The sequence below is a fragment of the Pseudophryne corroboree genome, chromosome 1, assembly GCF_028390025.1.
Source record: "Pseudophryne corroboree isolate aPseCor3 chromosome 1, aPseCor3.hap2, whole genome shotgun sequence".
NCBI lineage: Eukaryota > Metazoa > Chordata > Amphibia > Anura > Myobatrachidae > Pseudophryne > Pseudophryne corroboree.
Window position 1 is genome coordinate 678,436,773 of NC_086444.1, and position 17,912 is coordinate 678,454,684.

The 17,912-nt window shown below is 46.4% G+C and overlaps 2 pseudogenes; one reads left to right on the plus strand and one right to left on the minus strand.

The window, feature by feature from the left end:
• Positions 1–13,718: 13,718 nt before the first annotated feature.
• Positions 13,719–13,837, minus strand: LOC134937319 (5S ribosomal RNA; annotated as a pseudogene).
• A 3,683-nt stretch (positions 13,838–17,520) lies between these two features.
• Positions 17,521–17,639, plus strand: LOC134937330 (5S ribosomal RNA; annotated as a pseudogene).
• Positions 17,640–17,912: the final 273 nt, after the last annotated feature.

A 17,912-nucleotide genomic window follows, 5' to 3' on the forward strand; every position in this document is an offset into this window, starting at 1 on the left:
TGCGCCCGTGTGGGGACGCGGCGTGATCAGTGGCACAGGTAATGCAGATTCTGGGAACTGAGAGTGCGGGGACCAAATGGCCTAAGGTACTGCGGTGTGTCTGCTGTATAGGAGGTGGCCATGTTGGAGACCAAATAGGTAATACAGAGCACTTGTGAAAACACCTGTGGGCAGGTGTAAGCCAATCCCGTGCTTGTGCTGCCTTTAAGTAGGCTGGGATTATGTTACTCTGGGCCAGTGCTTTGTTGTATCAACGCTGTGCTCTAGCTCTGAGCTCTCTCCGTGCATTCCTGTGTGATTCCCGTGGTCCAGATATCACCTCCGTTCCCAGAGGTTCGTCTGCAGCCTTCACTGCTAAAGATCCACCGGCTCTCCGCTGTGCTGTCAGTTAATTGCACACCTACTGGAAACAGTTGGATTCCCAGAGTCCTGCATGAGGTTACCTTGTCTGCCTGCCTTCAACCATACAAAGTTTGGAGGATTCCACTACCCTCAGCTGTTCGTTTGTTCTACTCTGCATTTAACCCGTTCATCACCTTGTCATCTGCTACAGTTTTCACAGTGATCTCCGGAACCCGCAAGTAACCCAATTCAGTACTTTTATTTTCTATGTTACCATAACAAGGATAATTCTTCACAGCCTCTCAGTTAACTCTCAAAACTTCATTGCAAATCCTTACAGTTATTTCTTCATGTCTGCATTACCCAGTTAAACACATTCTGCAGTTTAGCATCAAAGCTTGTTTATATTTGGACAATTCAACATTTATTCATCAGCTTGTTTTATATACAGTTCCATGAACATTTCTTTTATTTGTTTTTGAGATTTATCCTGCATATTATTTCTGCCATTCCTGCAATACTTCAGTATAATAGGATGATTAACAACTTGTCATTTAACTCTTTACTGAATTGTTATTTTTAATAAATATATGAAACTGAACTTTCTTCGTCCTCCCTGCTTTCTTCATACCCCAGCACCTACACCTGTGGTTGGTCCCGGGTTAACGGATTCACAAAAACACCCGGACCTGACAATGAGTGACACACCTACCCCCCTAGCAAGTGGGGGGCCGGTGTGAAGATGGAGGCAGCAGGGAGGGAGCACAGTATTAACTGCGCTCCTGAGAAGGCTCAGCGGTACCTGGTGTGGCGCTGTGAGGGGCGCCCTGGGCCAGCGCTTATCCCCCCCACTGGTCCAGGAGCCTTTCGGGTTCCTCGGATCTCAGCCAGCACTAAATCCTTAGGTCAGTATAATCCATGAAGAGCGGGAAGACAGCGCCATTAAGGGGGCGGAGCTTCTCCTCAGAGTGGACCCAGCAGCGTTTTAGCGCCATTTTCCTGCCTGCACAGCGCTGAGAGGAAGAACAGGTCCCTCCACAGCAACTCCAGCTATCTGTATACGGTACCAGCGGGTTGTAGAAGAGAGGGGAGGCTGTAATACGACTGTGTGTCCTATTAAGGTGTACAGTCAGCGCTGACAAGGGGTCTCCCTTTGCTAAAAGCGCTGTGTGTGGGTTGGCTCGAATCTCTGTGTCTCTCTTGCCATTCTTGAGGGGTAACTCTGTCTGCCCTCATGTGTGTGTGTGTGTGTGTGTGTGTGTGTGTGTGTGTGTGTGTGTGTGTGTGTGTGGAGTGTTTGGTGGTCTCCTTTAGCTATGTCCAGGGACACTGTGTCATATGCTGCAGAGGATTTGTCCTCCCAGGATGATCCCATTCCATGTAATCAGGATAGCACTGGTTTAGCACAGATACCAGCAAGGGAGCCTGAGTGGTTTTCCTCCTATCAAATCTTGGATTTCTCAGATTTCTGACACGGTTGCAAGTGATGAGTCTGCAACCCAGGTATTACAGAGCTCTATGGCAGTATGGCCGGTTTCTGGTACCTCAGGACGCTCCGCTATATACCCCCACAAACGTGCGCTTGTGCATGTCACACAAGACGACACGGATACCGATTCTGACACCACAGACGGTGTTGCGGGGCTCCGCATCTCTGGCAAAGGGGGTGCAATTGTTGATAGAGGCTATCAGAGATGTGTTGAATGTTAATGATACCACACCTGAGCAGGTTGAGGAGGCTTTTTTCACTGAAAATAAAAAAGCCTTGCTAACCTTCCCTGCGTCAAAGGAATTGAATGCTATATTTTAAAAACCATAGGAAAACCCTGAGAAAAAATTCCAGGTCCCTAAAATGGTCCAGGTGGCGTTTCCTTTCCCTGAGGAGGATAGAAAAAAATGGGAAAACCTGCCGATTGTTGACGCATCTGTGTCCAGACTCTCAAAAAAGGTGGTTTCGCCTGTTCCGGGATCTACCGCCTTAAAGGAGCCTGCTGATAGAAAAATTGATAACATGCTTAAATCAATGTACACTGCTTCAGGGGCCATATTACGTCCCACTATTGCTACGGCATGGATTGCAAAGGTAATAGTAAAGTGGTCGGCTATCTTACTTGAGGATTTGGATACGATGGATAGGGATGACGTTGCATTATATTTACACAACATACATGATTCAGCAGGGTTTATGGTAGAATCCATGAAAGACCTGGGTTGCATGGCTGCTGGAATATCTTCCATGTCAGTTTCAGCTCGTCGGGGACTGTGGCTGCGCCAGTGGTCAGCCGACGCGGAATCCAGAAAAAGTGTGGAGTCCCTACCCTATACAGGTCAGGCTCTCTTTGGGGAAGCTCTAGACGCGTGGATATCCATGGCTACAGCGGGTAAGCCTCCGTTTCTTCCCTCAGCAGCACCTGCTCCGAAGAAATCCTTCTCTTCATCTGCAATGCAGTCCTTTCGGCCTAACAAGACTAGAAAGGCCAGACCGTCTTATACCTTCTTTAGGGGAGGTCGAGTTAAGTCCAAGAAACCTGCCAGTGCAGGTTCCCAGGAACAAAAGCCTGCTTCAGGTACGCCAAAGTCCTCCACATGACGGTGGACCACGCGACCTGGAGGTGGGGCCAGTGGGAGCGAGACTCAGACAATTAGGTCACGTCTGGGTATCGTCCAGCCTGGATCCCTGAGTGATAGATATTGTATCCCAGGGATACAGGCTGGAATTTCAAAATCTCCCCCCTCATCGTTTTTTCAAATCAGGCTTACCAACTCTGTTGGCAGACAGCACTGTACTACAAGACGCTGTCCAAAAACTGGTGGAGGCACAGGTCATTGTGCCAGTACCACCTCACTGTCACGATCCGGGTATCTGGACGCCATTTCTTACCCATCAGATGCCTCCTAAGGCTGGCTCAGCGCTCCAGGACCGGATCCCATCTGTTATCCTAATGTTCACATTCCTGCATCTTCTCCTGTCTCTCTGAGACGCTGTCACAGTAACGCCTTATTACATCTGGCATGGCGTCTCCCGCGGCCTCCGCCGCCGTCCCTGAGCTTCTGCATGCAGAGTGTCAGAGTGGCGATTACGTCAGCCGCGGCCTCCGCTGTGTCCGCGTGCTTGGATGTGCACTTGTCAGCCTGGCGTCTCCTGTCTCCAGTGGCCGGCGCCGCCATTACTGTTTTCATTACCACATGGATTACAAACCAAACTTCCCTCCAAGTGTCTGCATGGGCGCAGCCATCTTGGATTCTGTCAGCTGATCATTTCCTCCAATCTGTTGTCAGTATTGTTAATCTGCATAATTGCCTAGCCAATCCCTTCCTTGCTGCAGGTATAAATACACTGTGCCTGAGCAAGGAAGGCGTCAGTGCTTTGGTTGTCAAACCTAGTTCCTGTTTGTCTCTCTCCTGTGATTGTCTTCCAGGTTCCAGCTCCTGTCTCAAGACTTCCACCATAGAGACCCGCACCAGCATTCCACCTGCGGTGTAGCCTGACTCTCCAATCCATTGTGGATTCATCTGTTTCCAGCTACAACATTACCTGCTTCCAGCTCAGCTTCCAGCAGAGTACAGCTTCCCTTAAAGGGCCGGTGTCCTTTCTACACTTTACCACTCTCCACCGGTATTATTATTTCTCCGCTCTCAAGTTCTACATTTCAGTTCATATTTCATCGCTCCCAAGTTCATTTATTATTTAACTGGTTCCAGCCAGTATCCACTCCGTGCTAACAACAGTCTGGTTCCAGCCAGTATCCACAGCAGCTGTTTTATCTTCAGCAACCCAGCTTTTCCTGGAACACCAGCTGGCACAATCCTGGGTTATCTCCATTGCTACAGTCGGGCCTGGTAAGGACTTTCCATCTAGAAGATCATAAGAACTATCTCACACTACCAGTGCCCTGTGGCTCCTGCCATCCTGTAGTACCCAGGAACTGTATTTATTCTTTGCTGACTTTTACGTTTTCTTTTACTGCTGCTGTGTTGCGGAGTTGTCATAATAAACATCATTGACTTTTATCCAAGTTGTCGTGGTCACGCCTTCGGGCAGTTATTATTCATGTTACTTACATGTCCAGGGGTCTGATACAACCTCCCAGGTTCCGGTACATCTCAGCCCCTACAACTGAGGCTGCCTCCCGTCAGCTCAGGCCCTCAGTTGTGACAGTAAGCACTGACCTAATGAATCCAGCCGGAGACCAGGATCAAGCGGCCAGGCCGATGCAAGAACTGGCAGCCCGACTAGAACATCAGGAGGCTGCACAGGGCCACATCATCCGCTGTCTCCAGGATCTCTCTACTCGGCTGGATGGGATTCAGACAACTCTCCGTGGATCAGGCGCGTCTGGTGCGTCAACCACAGTGACTCCAGCTATAACCCCACCCACCTTACCCATTTCTGCTCCACGTCTTCATCTTCCAACGCCAGCAAAATTTGACGGATCTCCAAGATTCTGCAGGGGATTTCTCAACCAGTGTGAGATTCAGTTTGAGCTACAACCTGGCAATTTTCCTAGTGACCGTACAAAAATTGCCTACATTACTTCTCTTCTCAGTGGCTCAGCCCTTGATTGGGCATCACCGTTATGGGAGAGGTCCGACACCCTGCTATCTTCCTACACTGCCTTCGTGTCAACATTCAGGCGCATCTTCGACGAGCCAGGCCGGGTAACCTCAGCTTCATCCGAGATTCTCCGTTTACGCCAGGGGTCACGTACTGTAGGACAATATCTGATACAGTTCCAGATCCTGGCATCCGAACTGGCATGGAACGACGAGGCCCTGTATGCTGCATTCTGGCATGGCTTATCTGAGCGTATTAAAGATGAGTTAGCTACCAGAGACTTACCTTCTAAGTTAGATGAGCTAATCTCACTCTGCACGAAAGTTGATTTATGTTTCAGAGAGAGAGCAACTGAGCGTGGAAGATCATCTGCTCCAAAATCTTCTGCTCCTCCTCCTCGTCAACTGTCACCATCTAAAGATGAGCCCATGCAACTTGGCCGTTCCCGTTTAACTCCTGCTGAGCGCCGAAGACGTCTCTCCGAGTTTCTCTGTCTCTATTGTGCAGCTCCGTCTCACACCATTAATGCCTGTCCCAAACGTCCGGGAAACTCCAAATCCTAGCTCGCCAAGGAGAGGGCCGGCTAGGAGTAATGATCTCCTCTCCATCTCCTCAAGATTGTAATCTCCCAGTCTCGCTTCAAGTTGCTCAACGTTATCGGAACATCATTTCCCTCCTTGATTCCGGAGCAGCTGGGAACTTTATTACCGAAGCCTATGTTAAACGGTGGTCCCTACCCACCGAGAGACTTCCTTCGTCCATTTCTTTAACTGCCGTGGATGGCAGCAAAATTTTTGATGCAGTCATTTCTTTAAGGACTCTACCAGTTCGTCTGAGAGTGGGAGTTCTTCATTCCGAACTTATTTCTTTTTTAGTGATTCCAAGAGCCACACATCCTGTGGTCCTGGGCCTTCCATGGCTCCGTCTTCACAATCCTACAATTGATTGGACGACTACGCAAATCCTGGCATGGGGTTCCTCCTGTGCTGAGACATGTTTGTTTAAAGTATTGCCTGTCTGTTCTTCCTCCCCCAGGTCGTCTGATGTTCCACCTCCTCCATATCAAGATTTCACGGATGTGTTCAGTAAAGCTTCTGCTGATATCCTTCCTCCTCATAGAGAATGGGACTGTCCGATTGATCTCGTTCCAGGGAAGGTTCCACCTCGAGGCCGAACTTATCCGTTGTCTCTGCCTGAGACGCATTCTATGGAGGAATATATTAAAGAGAACCTAGCAAAGGGGTTCATTCGACCTTCTTCTTCTCCAGCCGGCGCAGGCTTCTTTTTTGTAAAAAAGAAAGATGGTGGTCTGCGGCCGTGCATCGACTACAGAGGTTTGAACGACATTACCATCAAGAACCGTTATCCTTTACCCCTGATTACTGAGCTCTTTGACAGAGTTAGCGGAGCTACCATCTTTACAAAGCTGGACTTGCGAGGTGCATACAATCTCATCCGGATCCGTGAGGGTGACGAGTGGAAGACCGCCTTTAACACCCGTGACGGACATTATGAGTACCTCGTCATGCCCTTCGGATTGAGCAATGCTCCAGCTGTCTTCCAGCATTTTGTCAATGAGATCTTCAGAGACATTCTATACCGTCATGTCGTGGTCTATCTAGACGATATCCTCATTTTTGCCAACGATTTAGAGGAACATCGTTTTTGGGTTAAAGAGGTTCTGTCCCGTCTCCGTGTCAATCATCTCTATTGCAAATTAGAAAAATGCGTCTTTGAAGTCAAGTCCATTCCGTTTCTAGGGTACATTGTGTCCGGTTCCGGACTAGAGATGGATCCTGAGAAACTACAAGCAATCCAAAATTGGCCGGTACCCTTAACCCTCAAAGGGGTCCAGAGGTTCTTAGGGTTCGCCAACTATTACCGAAAGTTTATACGAGACTTTTCCACCATTGTGGCGCCTATTACTGCTTTCACTAAGAAGGGTGCTAACCCGTCCAAGTGGTCTGAAGAAGCCATGCAAGCATTTCATCTTTTAAAACAAAGGTTCATCTCTGCGCCTGTTCTGAAACAGCCTGACATCGACTCTCCTTTCATCTTAGAGGTGGATGCCTCCTCCATTGGAGTAGGAGCGGTGTTATCTCAGAGGGCTAAAGATGGCCATTTACACCCTTGCAGTTTCTTCTCCCGGAAGTTCTCCCCAGCTGAGCGCAACTATGCCATTGGCGACCAGGAGTTGCTAGCCATCAAGCTCGCTCTAGAAGAGTGGAGGTATCTGTTGGAGGGAGCTTCTCATTCAATCACCATACTTACAGACCACAAGAACCTTTTATACCTGAAGGGCGCACAATGTCTCAACCCTCGTCAGGCCAGATGGGCACTTTTCTTTTCCAGGTTCGACTTTAAACTCCAGTTCTGTCCGGGCTCTCAGAATCGCAAGGCCGATGCCCTTTCCCGCTCATGGGAGCAAGAAAATGAGTCAGAGTCTTCAGACAAGCATCCTATTATAAATCCGTTGGCATTCTCCACGGTAGGGATGGACTCTACGCCCCCATCAGGGAAAAGTTTTGTGAAGCCGATGCTAAGGAAGAAGCTCATGCATTGGGCCCATGCTTCCCGTTTTGCCGGACATACAGGTATCCAAAAAACCCTGGAGTTTATCTCTAGGTCCTATTGGTGGCCAACTCTGAAAAAGGACGTCTTGGAGTTTATTGCATCTTGCCCAAAGTGTGCCCAACATAAAGTATCCCGCCAGTCGCCTGCGGGGCAACTGGTTCCACTATCCGTTCCCCGTCGACCATGGACCCACTTGTCGATGGATTTCATTACAGACTTACCCATGTGCAACAAGTTCAATACCATCTGGGTGGTAGTTGACCGGTTCACCAAGATGGCACACTTCATTCCTCTCACCGGTCTTCCGTCAGCTTCCAAGTTGGCTCAAGTATTCATACAAGAGATCTTCCGACTCCACGGTCTTCCTGAAGAAATTATCTCAGATCGAGGAGTTCAATTCACAGCCAAATTCTGGCGAAGTTTATGTCAAGTCCTCCAAGTCAAGCTAAAGTTTTCCACGGCTTACCATCCTCAGACCAATGGTCAAACCGAGAGGGTGAATCAGGACTTGGAGGCCTTCCTCCGCATCTATGTGTCCTCCTCTCAAGATGACTGGGTTCAATTACTTCCCTGGGCCGAGTTCTGTCATAACAACCAGTATCATTCTTCATCTGCTTCAACACCATTCTTCACTAACTTTGGATTCCACCCTAAAGTTCCTGAGTTCCAACCGCTTCCAGCAACTTCTGTTCCCGCAGTGGATATCACCTTGCATCAGTTTGCCAATATCTGGAAGAGCGTACGATCAGCTCTGCTCAAGGCATCGTTCAGGTACAAGAAGTTTGCGGATAAGAAGCGTCGAGCAGTTCCTGCTCTTAAGGTGGGTGATCGGGTATGGTTATCCACAAAGAATTTGAGGTTAAGAGTTCCCAGTATGAAGTTTGCACCTCGCTATATCGGTCCTTTCAAGATTGAACAAGTCATCAATCCTGTTGCTTACAGACTCCAGTTGCCTCCCTTCTTAAAAATACCCAGGACATTCCATGTTTCCCTGTTGAAACCGCTGATCTTGAATCGGTTTCATTCCTCACTTCCTCCAACTCCGAAAGTCCAAACTCAACGAGGCGTTGAGTATGAAGTGGCCAAGATCCTGGACTCACGTCACCGTTACGGTCAACTACAGTATCTTATTGACTGGAAGGGTTACGGCCCTGAGGAACGTTCATGGACCAATGCTTCTGATGTCCATGCTCCTGCCTTGGTCCGGAGATTCCATTCCAAGTTTCCTCAAAAGCCAAAGAAGTGTCCTGGGGCCACTCCTAAAGGGGGGGGTGCTGTCACGATCCGGGTATCTGGACGCCATTTCTTACCCATCAGATGCCTCCTAAGGCTGGCTCAGCGCTCCAGGACCGGATCCCATCTGTTATCCTAATGTTCACATTCCTGCATCTTCTCCTGTCTCTCTGAGACGCTGTCACAGTAACGCCTTATTACATCTGGCATGGCGTCTCCCGCGGCCTCCGCCGCCGTCCCTGAGCTTCTGCATGCAGAGTGTCAGAGTGGCGATTACGTCAGCCGCGGCCTCCGCTGTGTCCGCGTGCTTGGATGTGCACTTGTCAGCCTGGCGTCTCCTGTCTCCAGTGGCCGGCGCCGCCATTACTGTTTTCATTACCACATGGATTACAAACCAAACTTCCCTCCAAGTGTCTGCATGGGCGCAGCCATCTTGGATTCTGTCAGCTGATCATTTCCTCCAATCTGTTGTCAGTATTGTTAATCTGCATAATTGCCTAGCCAATCCCTTCCTTGCTGCAGGTATAAATACACTGTGCCTGAGCAAGGAAGGCGTCAGTGCTTTGGTTGTCAAACCTAGTTCCTGTTTGTCTCTCTCCTGTGATTGTCTTCCAGGTTCCAGCTCCTGTCTCAAGACTTCCACCATAGAGACCCGCACCAGCATTCCACCTGCGGTGTAGCCTGACTCTCCAATCCATTGTGGATTCATCTGTTTCCAGCTACAACATTACCTGCTTCCAGCTCAGCTTCCAGCAGAGTACAGCTTCCCTTAAAGGGCCGGTGTCCTTTCTACACTTTACCACTCTCCACCGGTATTATTATTTCTCCGCTCTCAAGTTCTACATTTCAGTTCATATTTCATCGCTCCCAAGTTCATTTATTATTTAACTGGTTCCAGCCAGTATCCACTCCGTGCTAACAACAGTCTGGTTCCAGCCAGTATCCACAGCAGCTGTTTTATCTTCAGCAACCCAGCTTTTCCTGGAACACCAGCTGGCACAATCCTGGGTTATCTCCATTGCTACAGTCGGGCCTGGTAAGGACTTTCCATCTAGAAGATCATAAGAACTATCTCACACTACCAGTGCCCTGTGGCTCCTGCCATCCTGTAGTACCCAGGAACTGTATTTATTCTTTGCTGACTTTTACGTTTTCTTTTACTGCTGCTGTGTTGCGGAGTTGTCATAATAAACATCATTGACTTTTATCCAAGTTGTCGTGGTCACGCCTTCGGGCAGTTATTATTCATGTTACTTACATGTCCAGGGGTCTGATACAACCTCCCAGGTTCCGGTACATCTCAGCCCCTACAACTGAGGCTGCCTCCCGTCAGCTCAGGCCCTCAGTTGTGACACTCACATGCAGAACAAAGGTTATTATTCGAACCTTTTCGTGGTACCGAAACCGGATGGTTCGGTCAGGCCCATTCTGAACCTAAAATCATTGAACCCCTTTCTAAAGGCATTCAAGTTGAAGATGGAGTCTCTCAGGGCGGTGATATCAGGTCTGGAAGAAGGGGAATTCCTGGTATCACTGGATATCAAGGATGCGTACATCCACATTCTGATCTGGCTGCCGCATCAGGCTTATCTCCATTTCGCATTGCTGGACTGTCATTTCCAGTTCCAGGCCCTGCCATTCGGCCTCTCCACAGCACCGAGGGTGTTTACCAAGTTAATGGCAGAAATGATGGTTCTCCTCCGCAAACAGGGTGTGAACATCATTCTATATCTGGGCGATCTGCTGAAGCTGCTGTAGTCCAACACGCCTCCTCAAGAGTCATGGTTGGATTCTGAACCTTTCAAAGTAACATTTGGAACCAACACAGAGGTTGTCCTTTCTGGGAATGATCCTGGACACAGAAGTGCAGAAGGTGTTTCTTCCGCAGGAAAAGGCGTTGGTGATACAAGCTATGGTCCGGGATGTCCTGAAGCCAGCCCAGGTGTCAGTTCATCAATGCATTCGCCTGTTGGAAAAGATGGTAGCCTCTTACGAGGCTCTCCAGTACGGGAGGTTCCACGCTCGGACCTTCCAACTGGATCTTCTGGACAAGTGGTCGGGATCTCATCTCCACATGCACCAGAGAATTCGGCTGCCGCCAAAGGCCAGGATTTCACTCCTCTGGTGGCTCCAATTGCCTCACCTGCTGGAGGGCCGCAGGTTCGGGATTCAGGACTGGGCCTTTCTAACCACGGATGCGAGCCTTCGGGGCTGGGGAGCAGTCACTCAAGGAGTAACCTTCGAAGGACGGTGGTCAAGCCTGGAAGCCAGCCTGCCCATCAACATCCTGGAACTAAGAGCCGTCTACAACGGGCTTCTTCAGGCGGCCCCTCTTTTAAGAAATCGGGCCTTTCAAGTGCAGTTGGACAACGTAACAACAGTGGCTTACATAAACTGACAAGGCGGAATGAAGAGCAGAGCGGCAATGTCAGAGGTGACAAGAATTCTCCTCTGGACAGAAAAGCATGCGTTGGCGCTATCAGCCATCTTCATTCCGGGAGTAGACAACTGGGAGGCAGACTTCCTCAGCAGACACGATCTCCATCCAGGGAAGTGGGGTCTCCATCCGGAGGTGTTCAAGGAAATAACAGGTCTTTGGGGATTACCCCAAATAGACATGATGGCCTCTCGTCTAAACAAGAAACTTCGGCGTTATTGTTCCAGGTCGAGGGAACCACAGGCAGTGGCAGGGGATGCCCTGGTGTCTCCGTGGGTGTTCCAGTCAAAATACGTGTTTCCTCCACTCCCACTCATCCCAAGAATCCTAAAGCTCATATGGAGAACAAGGGTTCAAGCGATCCTCATTGCCCCAGAATGGCCAAGAAGGGCTTGTTACGCGGACCTTCTGCTAAGTGATAAGAATTTTTACAAATGCGCCTGAACCAATATTGATGATAATAATAGTGCAATAACAAATTGACAATAATGAATAGGATATGAATATTTAATAAGTCTAGATATTACAATATGGTAGCTTAATACTAATGGGAGTGGAAGTAAAAATAAGCAAAAAAAAGGGGGGGGGGGAAAGGAAAAATAATGGTGTGGAACACGCGTCTAGCAGAAGCCAAGGCCAACAACGTGACCGCCTTCCAAGTAAGAGATTTGACCTCAACCTCCTGTAGAAGCTGAAACCAATCCAAGAAGTTTCCTATGGTGGAGTTTCAACTTGGACATTTTCTCCTCTTCCTGCAAGCAGGTGTTGATATGGGCCTGAGGTTAGGATCTGTAAAAGTCCAGATTTCGGCCCTGTCCATTTACTTTCAGAAACAATTGGCTGCCCTCCCTGAGGTTCAGACTTTTTTGAAGGGCGTTCTGCACATCCAACCTCCCTTTGTACCGCCTACGGCGCCTTGGGACCGTAACATGGTGTTGCAGTTCCTCCAATCGGATGGGTTTCAGCCTCTACAGGAGGTCAAATGGGAATAAAGATTTGGAACTCACTGCCAGAGAAGGTAGTAATGGTAGACTCTGTAATTGCATTTAAAAACGGATTGGACAAATTTCTAACAGGAAAACGTATCAAGGGCTTTAGCATTTAGCATATTGACATTAATATTCTGGGAGTGGTTGGAATCATTGCTGTAAATCGGTACTAAACCATTACTTCGGCATGCACAATATAATATGAACAGATTAACGCAGAATACAGGTTAAACCCGATGGGCATTTTGCCTCTTTTCAACCTCACTGACTATGTAACTATGTAACTATGTCTTACTTGGAAGGCGGTCACGTTGTTGGCCTTGGCTTCTGCTAGACGCGTGTCCGAGTTGAGGGCTTTATCCTGTATAAGCCCTTGCTTGAGCTTCCACGAAGATAGCGCTGAGCTCCGGACACGTCAGCAGTTTCTTCCGAAGGTTGTGTCGGCTTTTTATATCAACCAACCAATTGTGGTGCCAGTGGCTACTGACTCCGTGGGTGGTCTTCAGTATGCCGGCTGTCGGGATCCTGGCGCACAGTATACCGGCGCCGGAATCCCGACAGCCGGCATACCGACACTTATTCTCCCCCTGATGGAGAATAAAATAGCGCGGCGCGCGTAGCGCGCCACCGTGCCCGCAGCGAGCCCGCAAGGGGCTCATTTGCGCTCGCCACACTGTTGGTAAGCCGGCGGTCGGGCTCCCGGCGCCGGTATGCTGGTCGCCGGGAGCCCGACCGCCGGCAGACCGTACTACACCCGACTCCGCAATTACATCAAAGTCCTTGGATGTTGTAAGGGCTCTGAAGATATATGTGAAGAGAACTTCTCATCACAGAAAGTCGGACTCTCTGTTTGTCCTGTATGATCCCAAGAAAATTGCGTGTCCTGCTTCTAAGCAGACTATTTCTCGCTGGATTAGGTTCACTATCCCACACGCTTATTCTATGGCAGGACTGCCGTGTCCAAAATCTGTTAAGGCCCACTCTACTCGTAAGGTGGGGTCTTCCTGGGCGGCTGCCCGGGGTGTCTCGGCAGTGCAACTTTGTCGAGCTGCAACTTGGTCTGGGTCGAACACGTTTGCAAAGTTTTACAAGTTCGATACTTTGGCCTCTGATGATCTGAAGTTCAGTCAATCAGTTCTGCAGGAGCCTCCGCGTTCTCCCTCCCGTTCTGGGAGCTTTGGTACATTAAAACAACAGGTATGGTCCTTAGGAGAAGAAAAAGGACCAAAAAAAGCAACTATAGGCCTTTTCCTGGGCACACTTGAAAAAATTGTTGATATGATGAAATTTATTAAAAAATAACTTTTATTGATCTATACTTTTAAGAAAAAGGGCGAGAGCTGGCATCAATAATTAGAGAGCATAAGTGTTAGCCAGTACCAATGTACCTATTATAGGCGAACAAATAATAGGTGAGCGAAAATAAAAAAATCCTCATCCATAGAGATAATTCATATACATCCTCTATAATCAGGAATTTGTATAAATGAGGTCACTACCTCGACTCCGATATGATCTGACAATTGTTATTGACCTGAGATCCGGTTGATAGTGGGTCCCAAATTGCTATAATTGTTGGAGAGTAAAATACCTACGGTACCTAGTATTCCCTGGTGGTTCCCCATCCAGGTACTGACCAGGCCCTGCAGTGCTTGGCTTCCAAGATCAGACGAGTTTGGGCATACTCAGTGCGGTCTGACCGTAGGTGAGTTTGTCTCCTAGGTGCGGCGTTTACCGATTATATTGGGACCCAGGATCAATTACAGAATAAATTAATATTGGGAAAAAATAATAATAATGATAATAATAATAATAATAATAATGAATAATGATAATGTAGTGGATCTATAGATTCTTGTTGAGGGATCTGGTCAGTGGTATTCTGACTTCAAATGATAATGCTGTTTCTGGGATCTTGCAATTGATGTTACCGAAAAATAACCTCTTTACAATTGTGCTCCCAAAACAGCCTAAACGGTAGGAGGACTTTATGGTGCCCACAATGGCAAAATAAATGGAAAATCTATTACAATTGTGCTCCAAAAACAGCCCAAGCAACAACAGGGTTTTGTAATCTCCACAATAATAAGGACAATAGCAAATGTGTCTTACAATATGATAATAAGCCTATTGATTAGAGCATATATGGTAAGTGCAAATTACACCTGTCCCTTGTGAGAGGGTTCCTCCTTCTCCACTTTTAACCAATAGTTACCCAGTAGTTTAGCACCAGAGGAAATGTTGAGTATGATGATAATAAATATAAATATGTGGATATATCATACTACATACATTTGATTACTTGCCCTATTAAATGGGGAAGTGCATGGTAAACCTTGTGGGAAGGCAGTGGGGAGCCGTGGTCGGGCAGAGAGCGCCCGTTTTTCGGCCGAGAGCCGATGGCTGTCTTACCCCACCCTTACAGGAGACCCTCAGACTGGTGGACGAGGCAGGAGTCGATGAGTAAGGCGCCGGCGGCCGCGGTCCGCACGACCGGAAGTTCGGGCGCCGGGACCGGAAGGGACGCGCGTTTCGCTCCGAGAGCTTGATCACATGATCGCCTGCTCTCGGAGTTCCCCGCTGCCGATATTTATGTACACAGTTAATTGATTAATAATGAAAGTATGAAGAGCACCTGTTTGTAATGGTCTAAATTGGGTCACTTAAGTGGAAAAGTGAATCGTAGCAGACTAAGAGATATCATTAGGAGTATAATGGGACTCAGCTTATTCTTATATTAATTTGATTTGGGTTTGAAGAACAAAAGGGAGAGGACATAAAACCTGAATTAAAGGCCAGTTTGTATAACATAATGGAAATAAGAAAAAATAAAATTAATTAAATTAAAATAATGTATAAATAATACAAACGATATTGGAAGTAAATGCAAAGGTAAGTAAAAGTAAAAATAAAAAATTATTGAATATAAATGAATTTAAGAGTAGCAAAATAAATAGTTAGGATGATAGAAAATGGAAGTAAATGAAAATAAAAATAATAATATTGATAAAAAATAAATAAAAATATATGAAAAAAATATAAAATAAAAAAATTATTAAATAATAATAATAAAAATATAAAAATAAGAATCATGCAGTAAGTGTAGAGGGGTGATCAGACCACTGTGAGTTATGAGGAACCAAGTTGTGATGACAAAGCCTATTGATTATCAGTTGTCAGATGCAAAGAGCAGTTGTTTGTGTTGATTGTGGGAGTATTATGGGTGTGATGTATATGGGGAGGAAAGCATAGGGAGGAAGTTGGGAAATTTAGGAGAATGTATGGAAAATAAATTAGAATGGTAAAATGAGTGAGGGGTGTGAGATAAATTCTGGTGGGGTTAAAATTGGTCGGGTGCTAGGTTAAAAATTTGGTTTAGTGAGGATGAGGTGATTTTGAGTGAGGATGACGGGAGAAAGTGAAAGAGTGATGTTGAACGTGGGATGGGACTGGGAAGGGTGAGTGGGGGGGGGAAAGGGGGGCGGGGTGAGCGGCGGGCAGTTGGGGGTTAGGGGGGGTGGGGCCCGGGGGGGGAGGGAAAGGAGGGAAGGGGAGGGAGATTGTGTGATGATCATCACACAATCTCCCTCCCCCTTCTCTCCTTTCCCTCCCCCCCCACTCACCCTTCCCAGTCCCATCCCACGTTCAACATCACTCTTTCACTTTCTCCCGTCATCCTCACTCAAAATCACCTCATCCTCACTAAACCACTGCCATAAATTTTTAACCTAGCACCAGACCAATTTTAACCCCACCAGAATTTATCTCACACCCCTCACTCATTTTACCATTCTAATTTATTTTCCATACATTCTCCCAAATTTCCCAATTTCCTCCCTATGCTTTCCTCCCCATATATATCACACCCATAATACTCCCACAATCAACACAAACAACTGCTCTTTGCATCTGACAACTGATAATCAGTAGGCTTTGTCATCACAACTTGGTTCCTCATAACTCACAGTGGTCTGATCACCCCTCTACACTTACTGCATGATTCTTATTTTTATATTTTTATTATTATTATTTAATAATTTTTTTATTTTATATTTTTTTCATATATTTTTATTTATTTTTTATCAATATTATTATCTTTATTTTCATTTACTTCCATTTTCTATCATCCTAACTATTTATTTTGCTACTCTTAAATTCATATATATTTAATAATTTTTTATTTTTACTTTTACTTACCTTTGCATTTACTTCCAATATCGTTTGTATTATTTATACATTATTTTAATTTAATTAATTTTATTTTTTCTTATTTCCATTATGTTATACAAGCTGGCCTTTAATTCAGGTTTTATGTCCTCTCCCTTTTGTTCTTCAAACCCAAATCAAATTAATATAAGAATAAGCTGAGTCCCATTATACTCCTAATGATATCTCTTAGTCTGCTACGATTCACTTTTCCACTTAAATGACCCAATTTAGACCATTACAAACAGGTGCTCTTCATACTTTCATTATTAATCAATTAACTGTGTACATAAATATCGGCAGCGGGAACTCCGAGAGCAGGCGATCATGTGATCAAGCTCTCGGAGCGAAATGCGCGTCCCTTCCGGTCCCGGCGCCCGAACTTCCGGTCGTGCGGACCGCGGCCGCCGGCGCCTTACTCATCGACTCCTGCCTCGTCCACCAGTCTGAGGGTCTCCTGTAAGGGTGGGGTAAGACAGCCATCGGCTCTCGGCCGAAAAACGGGCGCTCTCTGCCCGACCACGGCTCCCCACTGCCTTCCCACAAGGTTTACCATGCACTTCCCCATTTAATAGGGCAAGTAATCAAATGTATGTAGTATGATATATCCACATATTTATATTTATTATCATCATACTCAACATTTCCTCTGGTGCTAAACTACTGGGTAACTATTGGTTAAAAGTGGAGAAGGAGGAACCCTCTCACAAGGGACAGGTCTAATTTGCACTTACCATATATGCTCTAATCAATAGGCTTATTATCATATTGTAAGACACATTTGCTATTGTCCTTATTATTGTGGAGATTACAAAACCCTGTTGTTGCTTGGGCTGTTTTTGGAGCACAATTGTAATAGATTTTCCATTTATTTTGCCATTGTGGGCACCATAAAGTCCTCCTACCGTTTAGGCTGTTTTGGGAGCACAATTGTAAAGAGGTTATTTTTCGGTAACATCAATTGCAAGATCCCAGAAACAGCATTATCATTTGAAGTCAGAATACCACTGACCAGATCCCTCAACAAGAATCTATAGATCCACTACATTATCATTATTCATTATTATTATTATTATTATTATTATTATTATCATTATTATTATTTTTTCCCAATATTAATTTATTCTGTAATTGATCCTGGGTCCCAATATAATCGGTAAACGCCGCACCTAGGAGACAAACTCACCTACGGTCAGACCGCACTGAGTATGCCCAAACTCGTCTGATCTTGGAAGCCAAGCACTGCAGGGCCTGGTCAGTACCTGGATGGGGAACCACCAGGGAATACTAGGTACCGTAGGTATTTTACTCTCCAACAATTATAGCAATTTGGGACCCACTATCAACCGGATCTCAGGCCAATAACAATTGTCAGATCATATCGGAGTCGAGGTAGTGACCTCATTTATACAAATTCCTGATTATAGAGGATGTATATGAATTATCTCTATGGATGAGGATTTTTTTATTTTCGCTCACCTATTATTTGTTCGCCTATAATAGGTACATTGGTACTGGCTAACACTTATGCTATCTAATTATTGATGCCAGCTCTCGCCTTTTTTCTTAAAAGTAT